General features: G+C 39.2%; 1 protein-coding gene and 1 pseudogene across 1 annotated transcript in view; both read right to left on the bottom strand.

Annotated features, from left to right (window-relative positions):
* Positions 1–21,737, bottom strand: part of LOC114615460 (casein kinase II subunit alpha'-interacting protein) — a 119,429-nt gene that overhangs the window by 75,299 nt on the left and 22,393 nt on the right. The window lies entirely within an intron of this gene.
* LOC114615461 lies at positions 17,110–18,312 on the bottom strand (annotated as a pseudogene).

A 21,737-nucleotide genomic window follows, 5' to 3' on the forward strand; every position in this document is an offset into this window, starting at 1 on the left:
AACTGAATCCTGAGTCATCCAGGAGCCACTGCACTCAGAGCAGCTGGAGCCACTGCACTCAGAGCAGCTGAAACTGAATCCTGAGTCATCGAGGACCCACTGCACTCAGAGCAGAAGGATTTCCAGATCCAAGAGGCGGCCTGAGTCCCAGGAGTTATTCCACCCAGGAGATTAGGAGCATAAGACCACAGAGACCTCTGGACTCTGAGGAGCTCTGCAATAAGCAAGATAACTGGAAATACAGACTCCAGTTTTACACAGTGAGGGCAGGTACCACTAGAGTTAACCAGATGGCGAAAGGCAAGCGCAAGAACATAAGCAATGGAAACCAAAGTTTCTTGGCATCATCAGTGCCCAATTCTCCCAATATAGCAAGCCCTGAACACCCCATCACACCTGAAAAGCAGGATTCAGAATTAAAATCACTTCTCATGATGATGATAGAGGATTATAAGAAGGAATTAAGTAACTCCCTTAAAGAAATACAGGAGAGTACAAGTAAACAGATAGAAGCCCTTAAAGAGGAATCACAGAAATCCCTTAAAGAAATGCAAGAAAACACAAAGAAGGAATTAAACAAAAACATTCAGGATCTGAAACTAGAAATAGAAACAATAAAGAAAGTTCAAAGGGAGACAACCATGGAGATAGAAAACCTAAGAAAGAGATCAGGAGTCACAGACACAAGCATCACCAACCGAATACAAGAGATAGAAGAGAGAATCTCAAATGCAGAAGATACGGTGGAAAATATTGACACAGTTGTCAAAGAAAATGCAAAATGCAAAAAACTCCTAACTCAAAACATCCAGGAAATCCAGGACACAATGAGAAGACCAAACCTAAGGATAATAGGTATAGATGAGAATGAAGATTCCCAACTTAAAGGGCCAGTAAATATCTTCAACAAAATTATTGAGGAAAACTTCCCTAACCTAAAGAACAAGATGCCCATAAACATACAAGAAGCCTACAGAACACCAAATAGACTAGACCAGAAAAGAAATACCTCCCGTCACATAATAATCAAAACATCAGATGCACAAAACAAAGAAAAAATACTAAAAGCAGTAAGGGAAAAAGGTCAAGTAACATATAAAGGCAGACCTATAAGAATTACACCAGACTTCTCACCAGAGACTATAAAAGCCAGAAGAGCCTGGACTGACATCATACAGACACTAAGAGAACACAATTGCCAGCCCAGATTACTATACCCAGCAAAACTCTCAATCACTATAGATGGTGAAACCAAGATATTCCATGACAAAACCAAATTTGCACAATATCTTCCCACAAACCCAGCACTTCAAAGGATAATTGATGGAAAATGCCAACACAAGGAGGGAAACTACAACCTAGGAAAAGCAAGTAAGTAATCTTCCAACAACCCCCAAAAAAGATACAAACATAACTTTACCTCTAATAAAAAAAAAATAACAGGAAGCAACAATCATTTTTCCTTAATATCTCTTAACATCAATGGTCTCAATTCCCCAATAAAAAGACGCAGACTATCAGACTGGATACACAAACAAGACCCAGAATTGTGCTGCATACAAGAAACGCACCTCAGTGACAAAGACAGACACTACCTCAGAATAAAAGGGTGGAAAACAATTTTTCAAGCCAATGGTCCCAAGAAACAAGCTGGAGTAGCCATTCTAATATCAAATAAAATCGACTTTCATCCAAAATTAATCAAAAAAGATAAGGAAGGACACTTCATACTCATCAAAGGAAAAATCTACCAAGGTGAACTCTCAATTCTGAACATCTATGCTCCAAATGCAAGGGCACCTACATACATAAAAGAAACTTTACTAAAGCTCAAAACACACATTACACCTCACACAATAATAGTGGGGGATTTCAACACCCCACTGTCAGCAATGGACAGATCATGGAAACAGAAACTAAACAGAGACACTGTGAAATTAACAGAAGTTATGAACCAAATGGACTTAACAGACATCTATAGAACATTTCATCCTAAAACAAAAGAATATACCTTTTTCTCAGCACCTCATGGTACCTTCTCCAAAATAGACCATATAATTGGTCACAAAACAAGCTTCTACAGATACAAAAAGATTGAAATAATCCCTTGCATCTTATCAGATCACCACGGACTAAGACTGGTCTTTAATAATGACAAAAACAATGGAAAACCCACGTACACATGGAAACTGAACAACTCTCTACTCAATGATGACTTGGTCAAGGAAGAAATAAAGAAAGAAATAAAAGACTTTTTAGAATTCAATGAAAATGAGGACACATCATACCAAAACTTGTGGGACTCCATGAAGGCAGTGCTAAGAGGAAAGCTCATAGCTCTAAGTGCCTACAAAAAGAAACTGGAGAGAGCACACACTAACAACTTGACTGCACAACTAAAAGCTCTAGAACAAAAAGAAGCAAATACACCCAGGAGGAGTAGAAGGCAGGAAATAATCAAACTCAGGGCTGAAATCAACCAAATAGAAACAGAAAGAACAATACAAAATATCAATAAAACCAGGAGTTGGTTCTTTGAGAAAATCAACAAGATAGATAAACCCTTAGCCAGATTAACCAGAGGGCACAGAGACAGTATCCAAATTAATAAAATCAGAACTGAAATGGGAGACATAACAACAGAAACTGAAGAAATTCAAAAAATCATCAGATCCTACTACAAAGGCCTATACTCAACAAAACTGGAAAACCTGGATGAAATGGACAATTTCCTAGACAGATACCAGGTACCGAAGTTAAACCAGGAGCAGATAAACCATCTAAATAGTCCCATAACCCCTAAGGAAATAGCAGCAGTCATCAAAAGCCTCCCCACTAAAAAAAGCCCAGGACCAGATGGTTTTAGTGCTGAATTCTATCAAACCTTCAAGGAAGACCTAATACCAATTCTCTTCAAACTATTCCACAAAATAGAGACAGAAGGAACACTACCCAATTCGTTCTATGAAGCTACAATTACCCTCATACCCAAACCCCACAAGGACCCGACAAAGAAAGAGAACTTCAGACCAATCTCCCTTATGAACATCGATGCAAAAATACTCAATAAAATTCTAGCAAACCGAATCCAAGACCACATCAAAACAATCATCCATCATGATCAAGTAGGTTTTATCCCAGGAATGCAGGGATGGTTCAATATTCGGAAATCCATCAATGTAATCCACTATATAAACAAACTTAAAGAAAAAAACCACATGATCATCTCACTAGACGCTGAGAAAGCATTTGACAAAATTCAACATCCCTTCATGATAAAAGTCTTGGAAAGATCAGGAATTCAAGGCCCCTACCTAAACATAGTAAAAGCAATTTACAGCAAACCAGTAGCCAACATCAAGCTAAATGGAGAGAAACTTGAAGCAATCCCACTAAGATCAGGGACTAGACAAGGTTGCCCACTCTCCCCCTACCTATTCAATATAGTACTGGAAGTCTTAGCCAGAGCAATTAGACAGCAAAAAGAAGTCAAAGGGATACAAATAGGAAAGGAAGAAGTCAAAATATCGCTATTTGCAGATGATATGATAGTATACTTAAGTGACCCCAAAACTTCAACCAGAGAACTCCTAAACCTGATAAACAACTTCAGCAAAGTGGCTGGTTATAAAATCAACTCAAACAAATCAGTAGCCTTCCTCTACATGAAAGATAAACAGACTGAAAAAGAAATTAGGGAAATGACACCCTTCACAATAGTTGCAAATAATATAAAATACCTTGGTGTGAATCTAACCAAGCAAGTGAAAGACCTGTATGACAAGAACTTCAAGTCTCTGAAGAAAGAAATTGAAGAAGAGCTCAGAAGATGGAAAGATCTCCCATGCTCATGGATTGGCAGGATTAATATAATAAAAATGGCCATCTTGCCAAAAGCAATCTACAGATTCAATGCAATCCCCATTAAAATCCCAACTCAATTCTTCACAGAGTTAGAAAAGGAAATTCTCAAATTCATATGGAATAACAAAAAACCCAGGATAGCGAAAACTATTCTCAACAATAAAAGAACTTCTGGAGGAATTACCATCCCTGACCTCAAGCTGTACTACAGAGCAATAGTGATAAAAACTACCTGGTATTGGTACAGAGACAGGCAGGAAGATCAATGGAATAGAATTGAAGACCCAGAAATGAACCCACACTCCTATGGTCACTTGATCTTTGACAAAGGAGCTAAAACTGTCCAGTGGAAAAAGGACAGCATTTTCAACAAATGGTGCTGGTTCAACTGGAAGACAACATGTAGAAGAATGAAAATTGATCCATTCTTATCCCCTTGTACAAAGCTCAAGTCTATGTGGATAAAGGACCTCCACATAAAACCAGATACACTGAAACTAATAGAAGAGAAGGTGGGGAAAAGCCTCAAATACTTGGGCACAGGGGAAAAGTTCCTGAACAGAACTCCAATGGCATATGCTCTAAGATCGAGAATTGACAAATGGGACTTCATAAAATTGCAAAGTTTCTGTAAGGCAAAGGACACTGTCAATAGGACAAAACGACAACCAACAAATTGGGAAAAGATCTTTACCAATCCTTCATCTGATAGAGGGCTAATATCCAATATATACAAAGAACTCAAGAAATTAGACTCCAGACAACCAAATTACCCTATTAAAAAATGGGGTATAGAGCTTAACAAAGAATTTTCAACGGAAGAAACTCGAATGGCCGAGAAGCATCTAAAGAAATGTTCAGTATCCTTAGTCGTCAGGGAAATGCAAATCAAAACAACCCTGAGATTCCATCTCACACCAGTCAGAATGGCTAAGATTAAAAACTCAAGTGATAGTAGATGCTGGCGAGGGTGTGGAGAAAGAGGAACACTCCTCCATTGTTGGTGGGACTGCAAGATGGTGCAACCACTTTGGAAATCAGTCTGGCGGTTCCTCAGAAAATTGGACATAGCATTACCCGAGGATCCAGCTATACCACTCCTAGGCATATACCCAGAAGATGCTTGAACATATAACAAGGACATATGCTCAACTATGTTCATAGCAGCCTTATTTATAATAGCCAGGAGCTGGAAAGAACCCAGATGTCCTTCAACTGAGGAATGGATTCAAAAAATGTGGTATATTTACACAATGGAGTATTACTCAGCTATTAAAAACAATGAATTCGAGAGGTTCCTTGGTAAATGGTTGGAACTAGAAATTATCATCCTGAGTGAGGTAAGCCAATCACAAAAGAAGACACATGGTATTCACTCACTGATTATTGGATATTAGCCTAGAACCTTGAAATGCCCAAGATGCAACTCACAGGCCACATGAAGTCCATAAAGAAGGAAGACCAAGTGAGGGTGATTCGGTCCTTCTTAGAAGGAGCAACAAAATACTCAAGGGAGCAAATATGGAGACAAAGTGAGGGACAGAAACTGAAGGAGGGGCCGTCTCAAGACCACCCCACCTGAGTATCTATCCCATGTGCAATCACCAAAGGTAGATGCTGATGTGGAAGACAGGAAGTGCATGCTGATAAGAGCCTGATATGGATATCTCCTCAGAGGCCTTCAAGAGTCAGACATATTCAGAGGCAGATGCTCACAACTAGCCATTGAACTGATCATGGGGTTCTCAATAGAGGAGTTAGAGTGAAGACTGAAGGAGCTGAAAGGGTTTGTGGCACCATGAGGAGAGCAACAATACCAACCAACCACAGCTCCCAGGGTCTAAACCACCAGCCTGGGAGCACTTAGGGGGGGATCCAGGGCTTCAGCTGAATATGTAAAAGTGGAGGGCCCTGCTGGGCATAGGTGGAAGAAGAGAACCTTGACCTCATGAAGGCTGGATGCCCCAGGGGGTGGGAATTTTGAGGGTGGGGAGGTGGGAGTGGGGGGGTGTAGATAGAGGTTACATCCACAGAGAAGAAGGAGGAGGGGCGAGGGGATTGGGGGTTCCGAGGGGGTGGTGGGGGATGGGGTAAGGGGACAACATAGGAAATGTAAATAAATCATCCAATTAAAAAAAAAGAATATTTAACATCAAAAAAAAAAATAAAAAAAAAAATAAAAAGTAATAATTGTCAAATGTCTAAACCTAGTCTCCAAAACAGGGTACAGATATGCAAGGACACGGTAGCAAGAGATTCATTTTAGAAAAATGCATATGTTTTCTGCCAGTTGTCTTTAAAGGGCAGTAGTTGTTGCCATGTGAACACAGAGAAATACAAACTGACTGAGACTGAGAATAGAGTCTGCATGTGTTTTATTTCCTTTGCCTCCACATCACTTCTAACTCCCTGTTCATTGTTTGAAGAATTTTGCTTCTTTCCCACTGTGTTCCTAATCCATGTCCCCATTTTATCTCATTGTCTAGCCATTTTGCTGGTGACATCACATGTGATCACCCTCCTGGCAACTGATCTCGCATGCTCTTGCCCTTGTCAGCTTTGATTACTTCTCTTCCTCCCCCAAAGTCAAACCCTGTGCTCTGTTTCTTAACAACAGTACATTAAAAAAAAATCTCCATTTTAGCCTTCCAATCACTGACCACCATGTGCTTTTCTCCCATTTCCTTTGTGACTGCACTCTCAATCACCCACCCTCTGTGTGATTAATCCACAATGGTGTCTTTACTACATCCTTCCCCACTACCCTTTTGTTCACGACCTAGATCACAAGTTTCCATCATTACAATCATTGCTCATAAATGCACTCAGTTCTTTCCTTTGCTCTGTGTCCTACCTGCCTGGCTCAGTGGCCTCATGCCCAACTCAGCCACATTGCTTGTCTTCTTGTAATTTCAATATAACAAATGAAGTACTGATGCAAAAATATTTATCGGCGAATAGCTGAAATTCATTTTATACTTACAAATGTTAACCCAAATTGAATTCTTAACGTTACTCTCAATCAGAATCCTTTTGCCCACTTTCTACCTTATATTTCACATCATTGTCAATGTCTTCCAACAAAGAATGTATCCTGTTACTTTAACAGATGTTTTTACATAGTACTAATTGGAAGAACACAAGCAACACCATATTTTTTTCACTCGCTTACCTCCAACTATGCATATAGCATAGTAGAAACTATTTACTTACCTTGTACCTTTCCTAGGAGACTGAAACATTATATGGCCCTCTAACAGTAAATTAGGTTGAACTACAGGCTTCAATTGATCTGATTCAGGAGACTATATTTCATGAGCTGCGTGCTACTTACCTGCCTTACCCATTTCTCCTTCTAAATGAACATTGCCAGTTGTCTTAATTATTGTTCTAGTCTATTGCTTTGAAGATGCACCACAGCAACTCTTAAAAAAGTATTTAAATTGGGCCTTGCTTATAGTTTCAGGGTGGGCAGGTACATGGATTCACACAGGCAGACATGGTACAGAAATAGCTAAGAATTCTACATTTGAATCCACAGGCAGCAGGAAGACAGATGCACTCGGCCTGGTTTGGGCTTTTGAGATCTCAAAGCCCACCCCAAGTGACATACTTCCTCCAACAAGGCTTCACCAACTCCAGCAAGACCACACCTCCTAATCCTTCCCACATAGTGCCACTTCCTGACTGATGACATATATAATATATATGAGCCTGCAGGGCCATTCTTATTCAAACGACTACACACCAGTCATTCTACAAATATATCTTGTAGCATGTATCTTAATGAAAAAATATTGATACTACATCCACTCTCAACTCCCATTTTGATCTCTAATGAGGTACACTAAAGTTGAGAGCTCATATTTCTTACTCACCATGGTAAGCTTAGTACTGAAAAGAGCCTGACAAAATATGCCTACCATTATGCATCGAATACAGTCATTATACATGTGGTGAATATTGCCATGTAAAATGTATGAAATATATCAATTGTTACCACATCATGGCTAACTGAGGAAAGTCTTTGTTTCCTGTATGCCAGTTTCTGAAGTCACAAAGAGTAGGAAAAGTCTATTGGCTGTTCAAAGTAGACCAAATTTCTAACTTAAAGTCAAGATGAAGCCATGTCAGTTGGGCAAAATGATGGCAAGTGAACAGAAAACAGATTCTTTATCAATCTGGGAATTGTTGAATGCACAGTAACGCTCACACTAGGAGCAATCCTTCATGGTAACAAACACTCCAGAGCATGGGTTGTCATCACAATTTTGCAGGTAACAATTTTATCCTCAGAAAGAAAAGATTTCCTAAAATTTCATGATCCATAAAAGATACATATCAGATTAGAGACTGTTTGACCAACTCCAAAGCTCATATTCTTTCTATGATACTATATAATCTTGTGTATTTTCTTCTATTTCAAAAGAGATTAAAGGTATGCTACTGCTTCTTGAACTTAGTAATGGCACTACTTTAGTATTACACAGACCACGTTAGGAGACAGAAATGTGTTTCTAGTTTCTAGCTTCTACAAGCAAAGTCCTTCTGATCATCTGTGTTATCTGTGTTATCTGCTTTTTTTGGTCATGATTGTAAGGGAACAAAAATGAGAAAAGGAAAAGATAAGAATATGGCTCAATGTCAGGAAGACTACTGATACAAGTTTTGACTCTAGATCTTAGTAAATAACTGAACTGGAGAGGTCTACATGCCATTTGAGAATACTTATCCTAGATCTTTATTCCATCTCTGATAGGTACATAGTTTGCTTCTATGGAGTTTTTATCTTCAAGCATGGCTGTTCTTTTCAGATTTTGTTTTGCCCAGCACTTTGTTTCTATGTGCTCATGTTTTATTGCTATTTTTATTTAGTGCCAAGTTTGATTAATGACTGACTGCCTACATGCTAAATGGTGTCACTTTAAAAGTTATATTTGCTCAAATTCATCTCTAATCTATAAATATATGCTTTGTGTGCCTCAGCTTGTGAAAAACACAACAACAAGGTAATATCTAAAGAAGTCTGCAAGAGCCCTATTTGTCATGTTCAACAGGACCTGCAAAGATTACAGAGGATAGAAAAGAAGGGAGAGACCTGCAAGGTAAGCTATCACAGTGAGTCATGTAATTGAAAACAAGACTTAGAAAACAGGTCCAGATTTATTCCAGTACTTGCATTCAAACAGTTCAGTCAAATACAAACTAGACGCACATGACTAAGTAACAATGCACAAAAGGGGTAGGTCCATATAATACAATAAGCAAATCAAATTAGAAATGAAATCCATTGGTTAAAAAATAAGATGGATGTCACACTCCTTGAGTGTTTTCTCACAAAAGCCAAAGTCACTTCAATCACAGTGTAAGTTTCATTGAGCATCAACGAGGGTACAACTAAGGATTTCTGTCTTGTCCATCTTCGGGTCTTTACAATAAAGCCCAGTGCCCCACTCCCAACCTCACACAAGCTCTGCAATTTGGAAATCTGAAAAATATATGTTAGAAAATACACCAAAAAAATCTTTCAGAAAAAAAATCTGATAGGGAAATCAGAACTGTTTGGGATGTGTGTGTGTGTGTGTTTTATGTACATATGAATGTATGTATGTATGTATGTATGTATGTATGTATGTATGTATTCTTATTCTCAGGGCTTTCACATGACTTTGACTCTATCTGTATAGTCATCTCCAAAATGACAGCCCTTTAGTAATATCATACTCTGGCTCTATCACACTTCCCTGGCACTAATGGCAGCATCCTCCCACTCTCAATACTGATGTGCTGACTTTAGAGGTCACACCACTTCCTATCTCAATGCCTAACCTCAAAGCAGCCAGCCTTCATGTACAAAGATAACCCTGCAATGAGTTAGCCAAAGAACCACATCCGACAGTAATGCTGATCCTGAAGACTGAAGAAGTTAGAGCCACACTACTGAGGTGTTTGAACAATGGGGCGCCTAGCAACTCCAAAGTTAGCAAGTGTATAAGCGAGTGCTGAGTGAATGCAGTTGACCAAAAGATTTTATCTGCAACATGTTTCTCGGAACAGGTAGAGCAGACATTTCTTGATGCATTGAGGGTAAGAAGGATACTACATAATTTCTTCCTAGTTTACTTGTTGAAGATTTATTGAGTTATAATTCACTTGTAAAAACATATAAATAGTTCTTATATACAACTTGGTTGGATTGGAGATCATAAGTCCATGAAGCCATCCCCATAATCAATGGCATAAACTAACGCAACTCCAGCCAGGCTTCTTTCTATGCTCTCCTGAATTCAAGCCTATGGGTGCCTCACATCCAATCCTCCTATACTGGCAATGCCTCTCCCTGTGAAAGTTGTAATAATGTGGATATTACCTTGCACAGCCTTATCGTTCTTTGTTTTATCTATCATGCTGGAAACCTAATGATGCACACATATTAGAAACCACTCCCACACTTCAGTAAATTGTTTCCACCTCAGTGCTAAAGCCAAACCAGAGACCATCCTAGTCTGGTACCATGCTCTATGCTAATCAGCAATATCTCACAAAGCACTAGCAAGGATAGCGATAACTAGTCTAACTAACTAGTACATAGACTCTTTTCTAAAGTAAATATGTATAAAATTTTTGAAAATTTCATGCAATATATTTTTATCATATTCCATCTCCCTCTTCCAGTTGCTCCCAGCTACTCCCTCTTTCGTGCTTTTTTTCTTTAAACAGTTGAATTCAACTTGTGATATCTGGCTGGAGGGAGGGCTCAGCAGTTAAGAGCACCGACTGCTATTCCAAAGGTTGTGAGTTCAATTCCCAGCAACCACATGGTGGCTCACAACCATCTGTAATGGGATTTGGTGGCCTCTTTTGGTGTGTCTGAAGACAACTACCCATATAAATAATATAAATACATCTCAACTTGTAATATTTATGTATGGTTAGGTGTAGATTCATCACAAAAGCATGTTCAATCTACCATAGACTACATCCTTTAAAAAAAAAGCGGGAGGACTCTCTACCAGTAACTATAAGCTATAAATTGCCAATAATTCCTCAGAAAAGTTGAAGAAATACAAAAGGATGGAAAGTTCTTTCATGTTCATGAATTGTTAGAAGTGAGTGATATTATGAAAACGACCACCCTAACAGAAGCAAATCTGCAGATTCAATACAATCCTCAACAAAATTCCAACATACTTATGCACAGAAATGGAAAAACAAGCTTAAATTTCAGATGGAAACAGATGCATTTTGTATATTATTTCAGGGTCTCCTTGCCCCACTCCACCACTAAATGTGGCTATGGCTATTCAGTAACTCAGCTTGGGTCCTCATACCAGAGTTTCAGGAGAAAAAATTGAAAATACTGACATTTTTCCATTCTGAAGGCCTCTGATCTTTTATAAACAGACAAGCCATTCTCTTAGGGAACGTAGTTTGTGGTTGGAGACCCTTGAGACTGGAAACTTTGACTAATACTTGTTAATGCACTACAGTGACCTAACTGTAGCCCTAACATGGCAGAAGAAGGCCAGTCAGAGTCATCATTTGATTGCTTCATGACTCTTATTCTTTACCTGAAACAAGGAAGAGCGGGACATTTTAAACAACTTCTTTCACTGGGAACATATTTAAGTTTTAATTTGACTGACATCCTGTTTACACATCTGTAAAAGATATATTTCATCTCAAAATATTATGACATTTAAGCTCCTTGACAGAAATAAACACTAGCAGTAAGATATTAATTCTTAATAGCTGAACATGTGAAATGAACAGAAATAAATCTGGGCTTCTTTCTCCTAAAACATCACTTGACACTGGGTGTAAACTACTCAGTTTCTTTTCCTGATACAATTTCTCCATTACTAATTTTCTCAAACACACACACACACACACACACACACACACACACACACACACACACAGTGTTTTCTTCTTTTCTTAGTCGTGAATAATACTTTAAATGTACTAAGTAGTTGTTCTAAAATGTTGCTTTCCTCATAACAGGTCTAAAGTATATAATTAAATAATCAAGTTTTATCATCTTTAATGATATCAATAAATTGTATAAAAGGCAAATGAAATAAATAAGAACATGTTAATATAGGGTTTGGGTTCTTTAAACAAAAATGTTTTTATGTGCCACTAGTATTCATTTTGCATAATCTAATATTTCTAAACTGGTTCTTTGGGCTCTAAAATTACAAATATTTATCTGTGCAATACACAGTAACCAGGTAGTTATACTATGTTAAAATACAAAACATATCCCTCTAAAATTTTTAAGAAATGATAGTCAATTGCTGGAAAGGAGGCTGAAAGAGTGTAAAGCCAGGGAATGGGAGAGGCGCTGTGAAAATGCTGTTGTCCCAGTACTTTGTATGTTGACTTAAAATACTAATGAAGAAAAAAAAAGCAAGAAGGAGGAGGAGGGATAGGATAGGGGGTTTCTGGGGGAGGGATGGGGAAAGGGGATGACATTTGAAATGTAAATAAATAAAATATCCAATAAAAAATCTTTAAAAAAATAAAAAAATTTAAAAAGAAAAAAAAAGAAAACGTTGTTGTCTGAACATAACAAGGCTGTGTACTCATGAACTCATAGCAGCTGAAACTTTACAATTAAAGACCTACACAAGATCTTGGAAGCCAAAATTCCAGCATAGGTGGGGGAGGGAGCTCCTACCATTACTGAGGAGCTATTAGCCTGTGACAGATGCTGGGAGACACAGAATCATTCTTCTTTATGATAGAATCACTAGGAGGCTTCTCAAGCATCAGTGGATATCCCCACAGCCATGAACATATGTACAGAATGAATTAGACTTAGTGAGCAGCACCAGAGGAAGAGGAAGGAAGAGGTGAGGCCTTTTGTATTTTCAAATCACTATTAATTTGCAGGACTGAAGGGGAAGACGCAAATGGTGGACTTGAGGAAGATACAAACAATTCAAACTGTAGAAAAAGAAAAGTTTATCTGTCAGCCTGAAAGAACTTAAAAGACGTTGTGATGCAAAGCAAAATTATCACTACTATTAATTGCACAGGCATATTAAAAGGACCCCAGAATGTGACCTCCTCTAAAACAGAGTATGCATGGAGAAAATGTGTCTTAATCTTCTATTCTGCACTTTAAAAAATGTCAAGTATATCTATCACCTCAATTAACCATAGGAAAAAGCTGTCAGAATCTAATTCCTTTTCTGACAAGGCATTTATTCCAAAGCCAGCAGAGGGAGAAATAGGCAGTAGCATTAGAAAGAGACAAGTGTCACAGGGGTCTCAGCCACATGGGGAGCCCTCCATATGCACGGTGCTGATTAGAACCCTGGTAAGTTTACACTTCCATGCTCAGGGCTTTCTTGACTCAACCAGAATAAAACTAAGACTTTGTGGTCAGGTTAACTTTGGAGTTGAAATTGCTACAAAAGGTGTTATTTTTTTTAATTTCTAGCAATGCTGTAGAAAATGTGAATGAACTGATAAAATAGAAGCATTTTGCTTTAAGGAAGATGAATGCCAATGGAATTTTATAAACATGTCATTTGCCTTGACAGTTGTGAAAAAAATGAACTATGGAGACGCTTTTTAAAGGATTATTGTTCTCATAATTAAAGTGAACACGTGATTATCCAGTTATTCAGCTACATAACAAAAAACTATATTTTGTGCTTCTAAACAAAAATGTACTCGATCCATTAGGATGCATATAAGATTGTAAAATGAAGATTTAGGCAGGCCATCTGACAAGTGAAGGTGGCTTAACCTACTTCCTGAAGATATGAATACAATTCTCAGGACTCACAAAAGAAACTGACCACTAAAAATTGTCCTCTGACCACAACAGGCACACAGTACCATGAAAGCAAATGTACACACACACACACACCATTCCATAAATAAAACATAATAGCATTCTTATTGAAAATAGATTTTTTCATATGATGTATTCACATTGTGGTCTCCCCTCTTCCAACTAACTCCTCACAGACCCTCCGTACTTTCCCACTCAGCCAAACCCACACTTTTCCCCACCTCTACATTAAAATACAAACAGGAATCTAAAACGAATAAATATAAGTATTAAATGAAATATAAATGAAAATAATATAAAATAAATATGATCATATTTTTTTAATATTAAAATGTCTAGGCCAAGGAGCTCGATTGCCTCCCAGTCGGTCATAAAGACCAGATTACAGATCTCCAGTAACGAACTGAAATGCACAGTGGGCATGATAATCCAGCTCTACTTCCAGCCCTAAATGGCAATGACAAGAGATCCTCTAGAGTAAGCTGGCTAGCAAGACTATCCATATCAGTGACCTCTGTGTTCGAGAGACCCTATCCGTTGATATGACAGAGCTTAGTATTAAAAGTGCCATTTTTATTTTTGATCTGGTTTGACTTATGTACATGGGTGTTTTCCCAGTATCTATGTACGTATGTCACAGTGTGATTGATATCCACAGAGGTCAGAAAAGGGTATCAGAACCCTTGGAACTGAAGTTATGGATGGTTGTGAACCACTATGTAAGTGCTGGGAACATAACCCAGGTCCTCTGAAATAACAATATGTGTGCTCTTAACTACTGAGACACTCTGCAGCCCGTTTCAGTTACTTTTTAAAATGAGACAACAAGCAGTAAAAGAAGGAGCTGTATATGTTATTAATAAGTCTACATGATTGGATCTATGCATAATGGCATACTAGAGAAGCACATCCTAAAAGAGGGTGTATTATATGATTTTGATATACAGATGTAGTGGTATACAGAAGTGGTCTACAGGTGACATTGTTCTTTGAGTAGCAGTGTGTATACTTTACAGGCATGTAAAAACTGAAAAGAATATGTCTCCAGCTCAGAAACCTGCAATAGAACCTTTGTCTTGCTGAGGGGGACAAATGGCTTTTGTTCACATGGTGTGTGGGGTTAAAGGGAGCATGAGAAGATGCACACGTATTTGCACACTTGGATGTTATCTTCTTGGATAGCTTTCGTCTTTGTTTGCTGATGCATGGTCTCTCACTTTGATTTGCCTTCTAGCCACTTTGGTCAAGGGATCTCCTGTCTCTGCCCCCTGGGGTTACAGGTGGTCCCAAGGCTGACTGATTTTTATGTGAGCCCTGTGGATTCAAACTCTGGTCTTCAGACTTGTTTGGGAAATCCTTTACTCTCAGAGCTACTCACAGAGCAGTGGTTTCTACAGCCCCTGAGGCTGAACTTTTAACAATAGCTAAACGGTAAACTGAATGAAGCTTCCATATACACACTGAATGGGCAGTGAAGAGTCTTTTCCTATTTTATGGCTATGATCGTTAATAATGGTGGGTAAAATCATCAAACAGAATTTAAATCCTTATCCATGCTTCGAGCTCTAGTTCTACAAGTAGGCATATTCCTGTGCTAAGGAAATGACTCAGAGTGCAGTGTTAGCTGTGTGAGTGTGACCACCTGACTTTAACTCCCCAGAACCAACTTAAACCCCAGGTGCTGCTGTGAGCTTCTCCCACCCCAGTGCTGGGTTCAGGGGAGAAAAGAGGATCCTGGAGGCTGACCAGCCAGGCAGTTAAGCTATGTCGGCAACTCCAAGATGAATGAGAGACCTTGCCTCAATAAACATAGGGTCAAGCAGAGTTACAAAACGATGCTTTATCCTTTGTCCTTTATACATAAAATTTTAAGAAAATGTGTGTATGGTATAAGATTTAAAGGAAGGCCAATTGTAAGGGACCACAAGAGGGTGGATAGCATGTCTGAATCACTTAAATTTTCCGTCATTACTATTAATGGTGATCTTTGCCATGTTAATAGAACTTCTTACAAACATACAATTGTTCATTCTTGACACTCTTTATACTAAAGTCACCATTTCTTCCTGGGGGGTGATATCATTTCCACTATCCTTTCATGTTTCTTTTAATGAGATATATCTATATATACATACATTCTTATGCACATATGTATACAGACATATATCTATACATTTGTCTGTGTGTGTGTAGGTAAAATTAGAAGGTCTTGATATCCATTTATTTCTTCAAAAATAATTTGCTTAACAGTATGTCAGATATGCTTTGCTCTAAAAGCTGGTAATACAGAAATAACAAAAAAGGCAGTAATTCAATGCTGGTAGCAGGTTCTGTTACCCAGTCTTGCCAGTCTTGTATTTACCTTCATATGTATGCATGCATGTGTGTGCGTGTGTGTATGTGTGTGTATGCATATATACACAAACATATTGTTTTCTCTTTTGAGAGCATTACTTTCCTGTATTGAGCTCAGTTACATTTATATTTCAGCTATGTTATCCAAAGTCAATGATACCTCCTTGCCTTCTCTGGCTGACCAAAGAGCTGCCTCCTCCACCATATGCTCTTGGTAGATGCTGCCTGCCTTGCTCAGTTTCCTGTCCCACTCCATGCTCACCTTTCACTGCCCCTTCGTTAGGGTTGATTCCATTTCATATCTTTATGATTTTAATAAATTGTTTCCCCCCAAAAAAGTTTTTTTAAACTTTATCGAAGTGTTTATTTTCTTAAAGTCTAGTACCAGAGAACAGGATAGACATGACAGTTACTACTCACAAGGGACAATGTCCCCACTGGTCAGCTGTGTCGACACCAGTAGCACAAAGAAGTCAAGCAAAACAATAGAGCTTGTCGTGAACAGCTTACCACGATGAAGCGTACAACAGAAGTCAACGAGGGCACCCTATCTTTTGGCAATGAATTCAGTAAAAACAGCACAAGGACATTCTGGAAGGGCTTAAAGTCATATTTAGAATTAAACAGAAAATGTTCAAAGCTAAACAGCAAAATGGAAGCTTTCATTAGCTGCTCAACTCTATCTCATCTGAACAGAAATAGTTTGGATAACGACTAGCTCGCCAGCACTTGGTTTCAAAGCTAACCCATGGCTCTGAGCCGTCTCGGCTCCAGTCCTCGTGCAGAGCTGGGGTTTCATGACGACGGCCCTCCTAAGAGCAGAGACTGAACGAATGAGGTGAGAATGAGGCTGAGAAGCCCGGGCTAGGAGCAAGTGCTCTGGCTGCTGACGCCACGCTTTCCATGCAGAAGGCCTAGCAACCCTTCCAGGAGGAAAAGAAATCAACCTCAGCTGGCAGCCGCCCTGAAAGGTCGTCAGGTTCAGGCTGGTTCCCAGGCAACAGCCTAAAGTTCTGGAGTAAAGACCAAACCCTAACCCTGACACCTGCCCACTGAAACCTTCCTCTGTTTCTGTCAATGCTTTGTCTGTAAATTATGGCTTGGTCTTAATGACACCAACTTGTATTTAAGCCAATTAGGAACAATGCCAAATTGCATTTTCCTTAGGTCTAGCTAGCTGAGAATAACATCTCAGGTAGTGGCCTTATCATACAATCTTTAACAAAAACTCGTAAGTTCCATTGCTTATTCCCCAGGAGATGAGAGAACGGTGGTAATTCAGATGTGCACCTCTGAAAAGATTAATCAGGTTCCTGTCTCGTTCTATCCAGATTGTCTTGAAGACCATGGGGAGAGACTGGAATGGCCCACCAATCTGAGACTGTATTCGGGCTTTGACAACGTTGACTGGAAAGCTTAGGAACCCCAGCATGGCTCCGAGCACACCTCCACAGATGAAGTCATTGACCAGATGTGCGCTGTGTGTAGTGGCAGTAGGCAGATGCTCCTTAATGGGCCCTCGAAGGCCAAAAAAAGGATATTGCTGAACCCATTTCGGAAAAGGATAGGCACCAAGCCTCGGTAATACTCTGCAATCCCATGGCATCTGAGCGCCCAGAAGGCCTGGTAAGTGTTTGTGAACTTATCGTGATGCTTGTGGTCCTGAAGCAAAGTCTGAACCCTTTCGAATGGAGTGAGAATGGCTTCTGTTGTCCCGGCAAGCAGTGCCGCCACACTTCGGGGTGGCAAACTCGCGAGCACTGCTCACATGCTTGCGGAGCAGGCGCGACAGGTCCTCATACAGACCAAACATAAGTGCCAGCGTGGTCGTCTTCTGCATCAGCGCGGGGAGGGGGGGGGGGTGCGGGGGGGGGAGGATTCCTCGGTACAAGTTTCGGAACCCATCCTTCCTCAACTGCAGGATGGCATCCCGGGTTTTGATGCCGTACAGCTGCTGCCGGAAAAGAATCTTCTGAACAGGGTATGTGATGGCCACGTTGTTGAAAGCTGCGCAGCAGCCACACAAGTAATGCTTTATGTCCCCCACGTCCGCAATGTGAGGTGACAGATCCTGGTTTGAAGAGGTCAACATTGGGGGCCTCTTGTCATGCGCTTCTGAGTCCACCATGGTGCTCTGACCTTTCCTTTCTGAGGAAGACTGTTTTAACCTGTGACATCAGCTGAGCCTGGCACTGAAGAGGACAGCTTTCTGGGAACTTTGCCAGTGTTTTCTATTGTTAGCCTTCTCTCTTCTGAAGTCAGTTTTGATAGTTGCATTTCCCACGGCCTGGGACGCCCGCCCACAGGACGGCCGGCGAGCGAGCCCCCCAACTCCCAAAAAAAGTTTTAATGGAACAGCTGAATGCTACTTAAATGAGTGGGAAAGACACTGAATCTATCACTCAGTTTTGTGTTTTTCTTTCTTTTTCAATTTCTTATTTGTAGTGCAGAAAACCAAGGCTATGGCCTCCCACTTGATAGGTGAACCCTCTTCTGCTGAGCTACATCACCATTACTACTACAAGACACTGCAATTGGGAAGAAGGAGATAGCATCAGACGAAATCACTTGAAATAAAAAAAAATACGGTCCTGTGCCAGAACAGGGTGATGACAATAGGTGTAGACGAAGTGTGGTAGACTCAAAACTGTGCAAATAGCTAGGTCTTAAATAAGTTAAGATGGAGATAGAGGAAATTTGGAACCCTAAGGAGATAGTGAAACTCTCATGTCTAGGTAGAAGGGAACCAATATGTAGTGAGAAGCAGATGTTTGGGAAGAGAGATGATGGGTTTCATTCCAAAAAAACTTTGAGGTTATGGCAAAAACTTCAAATCAAGGCATCCAAAAAAATCAGTGGGAAGAAGGGCCTGGAGCTACGTGGAAAAGTCAAGAGTGACGGTTTATACATCACCAGCACATTATTAGTGATTAAAACCAAGACGCCACATTAGGCTGCCGTTGGAGCTAAGATGGAAAAAAGAATTCCTCAAGGACACCTGTGTGCAGCAGGAGAAGCACCTAAGGCTGTCACTGCAACTGAACACAAGAAGTCAGAGAAGCAGATTAAGCATCAGGCTGCTCATATAAAAAACAGAGGACAGAGATATTACCAAAAGCACGGCTGGACACCAGTATTAATGGCTACAGCGTGGTTAAAGAGGATGGGAACTGAGAGAAACCACAGAGTTTAATAACTGGGAATTACTAGGAAGCTTGGAACGAAAAGCTTGGGACATGCCAAAACCAGTGTCCAAGCTGGACATGAAGGTCAAATATTTAGGCTTTCTCAGTAAGCTTAGTTACAAAGGGAATGAGGGAAAATATGTTCACTGGAGAACATAGCAGGGAAAGTTCTTGCTTGGTTTTGTTTTGAACATATTTGTAGACTAAAAAAAAAAGTTAGCTAACATAAACAGTAGCTGAAAGGAGAAAGACAAAATTCATAGAGCTCGATTTTGAATCCAGGAATGTAAGTATACAATGCTTATGTTTTCATGTTTCAGCTGAAATAAATTTGATTTTTAAAAATATCTGCAAGGAATATTAGATCTCAGCTGGGCAAAGAGGAAAATGTTATCATGGAGGGAAAAAATGATGGTTGCTGATTCTACAGAAAGTACTACACTAAAGTTAGTTGTTGAAAGTAGCTAATAGTAGAAGGCCTTGGTATCTATTCATTGGTTCAAACATTATTTGCTGAAGAATGTGTCATACACACCTTGTTCTAAAAGCTGATGATTCAGAAATAACAAAGGCAGAACACAGCGCTAAAATGACAGCTTGCTGGGTAACAGAACCTACCTGTACCTGCCACCAAGATTCAATAACAGAGTTCTATTCCATGGCCCACGTGACTGAAAAAAAGAGAATCAAATGCAGCCAAATGTCCTCTGACCTCCACATGTATATCATGACATATGTGACCTCATATCCATACATACATAATACAAATGTATACATATATAATACAAATGCACAGACATACAAGCACACACATACAAACATGCATATATATACATACATATGATACATACATACATACATACATACATGTAATAAAAGAGAAAGGCAAGAAACTGAATTTATTGAATGTATTTTAAAGTGAGGAGAAAGAAATATAAATAAACCAATAAAACCAGGTTAGAGGTCAAATCAGAGAACACCACAATGGAAATGGAAAAATGTTGAAAAAATAATGGTTAATTATCAAACTCATTTAAAGTAATGAAATTGCTTTGGAGAAAATTCAATTCCATAACAGAAGAGCATATGGCTAAGGAGGCATCTCTTTAGTCAGCCAGAGAAAGCAAGGAGGTATCATTGACTTTGGATAACATAGCTGAAATACAAATGTAACTGAGCCCACTGCAGGAAAGGAATGCTCTCGAAAAAGAAAACAATATGTTTGTATATATATACTGTCAAGAATGAACAGTTGTATGTTTGTAAAAATCATTTTTGAAGAGTTACAAAGAACTAAAGAATACAGAATAAAGAAACACATTGTTTCTTGTTCTCAGATGCTTCTAAATGACTAGCTGACTGTAGTGATCAACCCAAGGCAGCCTCCAGACCACAACCTAGAACTGCTCCAAGGAATCCCATCCAGTTTTGGGGGGAAAATATGTCTGGATCCAGATGACCTTTATCTTCAGCCTGGACTCCTTAAAAAGACAAAATTATTCCAAGTGATGGTTCATTGGTTGTTGCAGAAGCATTTTTAATTCAATACATGTAAATTAGAATTCTTCAAGACTCCTCTATCTCATACCTAAATCCATTTCTCTCTAGTTTTCTCCATTGTAATAATTTGCCTCACTTAATAATCCCTGAGTCAAAGACTAATGGGCATTTTGATTGGCCTGTCATACCACAGAACTACAAATACTCAGCAAGTACAATCAGCATTACGTCTACAAAACTTATTTAATTCACTGTCAATTTCACATACCTGGTTAGAATCAGATCTTGACAAATTTCCATGCCTCAACCTTTGCCCCTCTGTGATTCATTCTCCGAGTACCAGGTAAATGTCTTTACATAGAATTGGTATCACATATTCTTTAAATGTTTCATAAAAGTCCAGTCCACCAAATCATAAATGACCTGAGTTTCCTGGGAAATTTTATGCAAAATAAAAAGTCTGTCTTTGCTCATGAAGACTTTCTGTGTACATTCAGGATGCATTTAATAAATATGGCTATTACAAAAACCATATTAGCATCATCTAATCTTTATTGTCATTACTGATTTTTCTAGTTTTCTTAATATGTCTACATATTAAGGATACTATTTTTAGCTTATTTACATGTATGTGCAGGTTAGTGTATATGCACAAGTGTGTAGGTATCCTCAGAGGATAACAGAATACATCAGACACCCTCCAGCTGGAGTTACAGGTAACATCTAAACAGCATTCAACAGGGACACTGGGAACTGGGCTCCTGTTCCCTTCAAGAGCAACAAGCGTTAATTGCTCAGCCATCTCTCCAGCCTCATTTGTTTTTTCTCTTAAAGAACTGATTTGGCGCAGGACAGTGGTGGTGCACGCCTTTAATCCCAGCACATGGGAGGCAGAGGCAGTCAGATTTCTGAGTTCGAGGCCAGCCTGGTCTACAGAGTGAGTTGTGAGTTCAAGACAGCCAGGGCTATACAGAGAAACCCTGTCTCACAAAAAAAAAAAAAAAAAAAAAAAAAAAAAAAAA

The sequence above is a fragment of the Grammomys surdaster genome, unplaced genomic scaffold, assembly GCF_004785775.1.
Source record: "Grammomys surdaster isolate TR1022 unplaced genomic scaffold, NIH_TR_1.0 126679, whole genome shotgun sequence".
NCBI lineage: Eukaryota > Metazoa > Chordata > Mammalia > Rodentia > Muridae > Grammomys > Grammomys surdaster.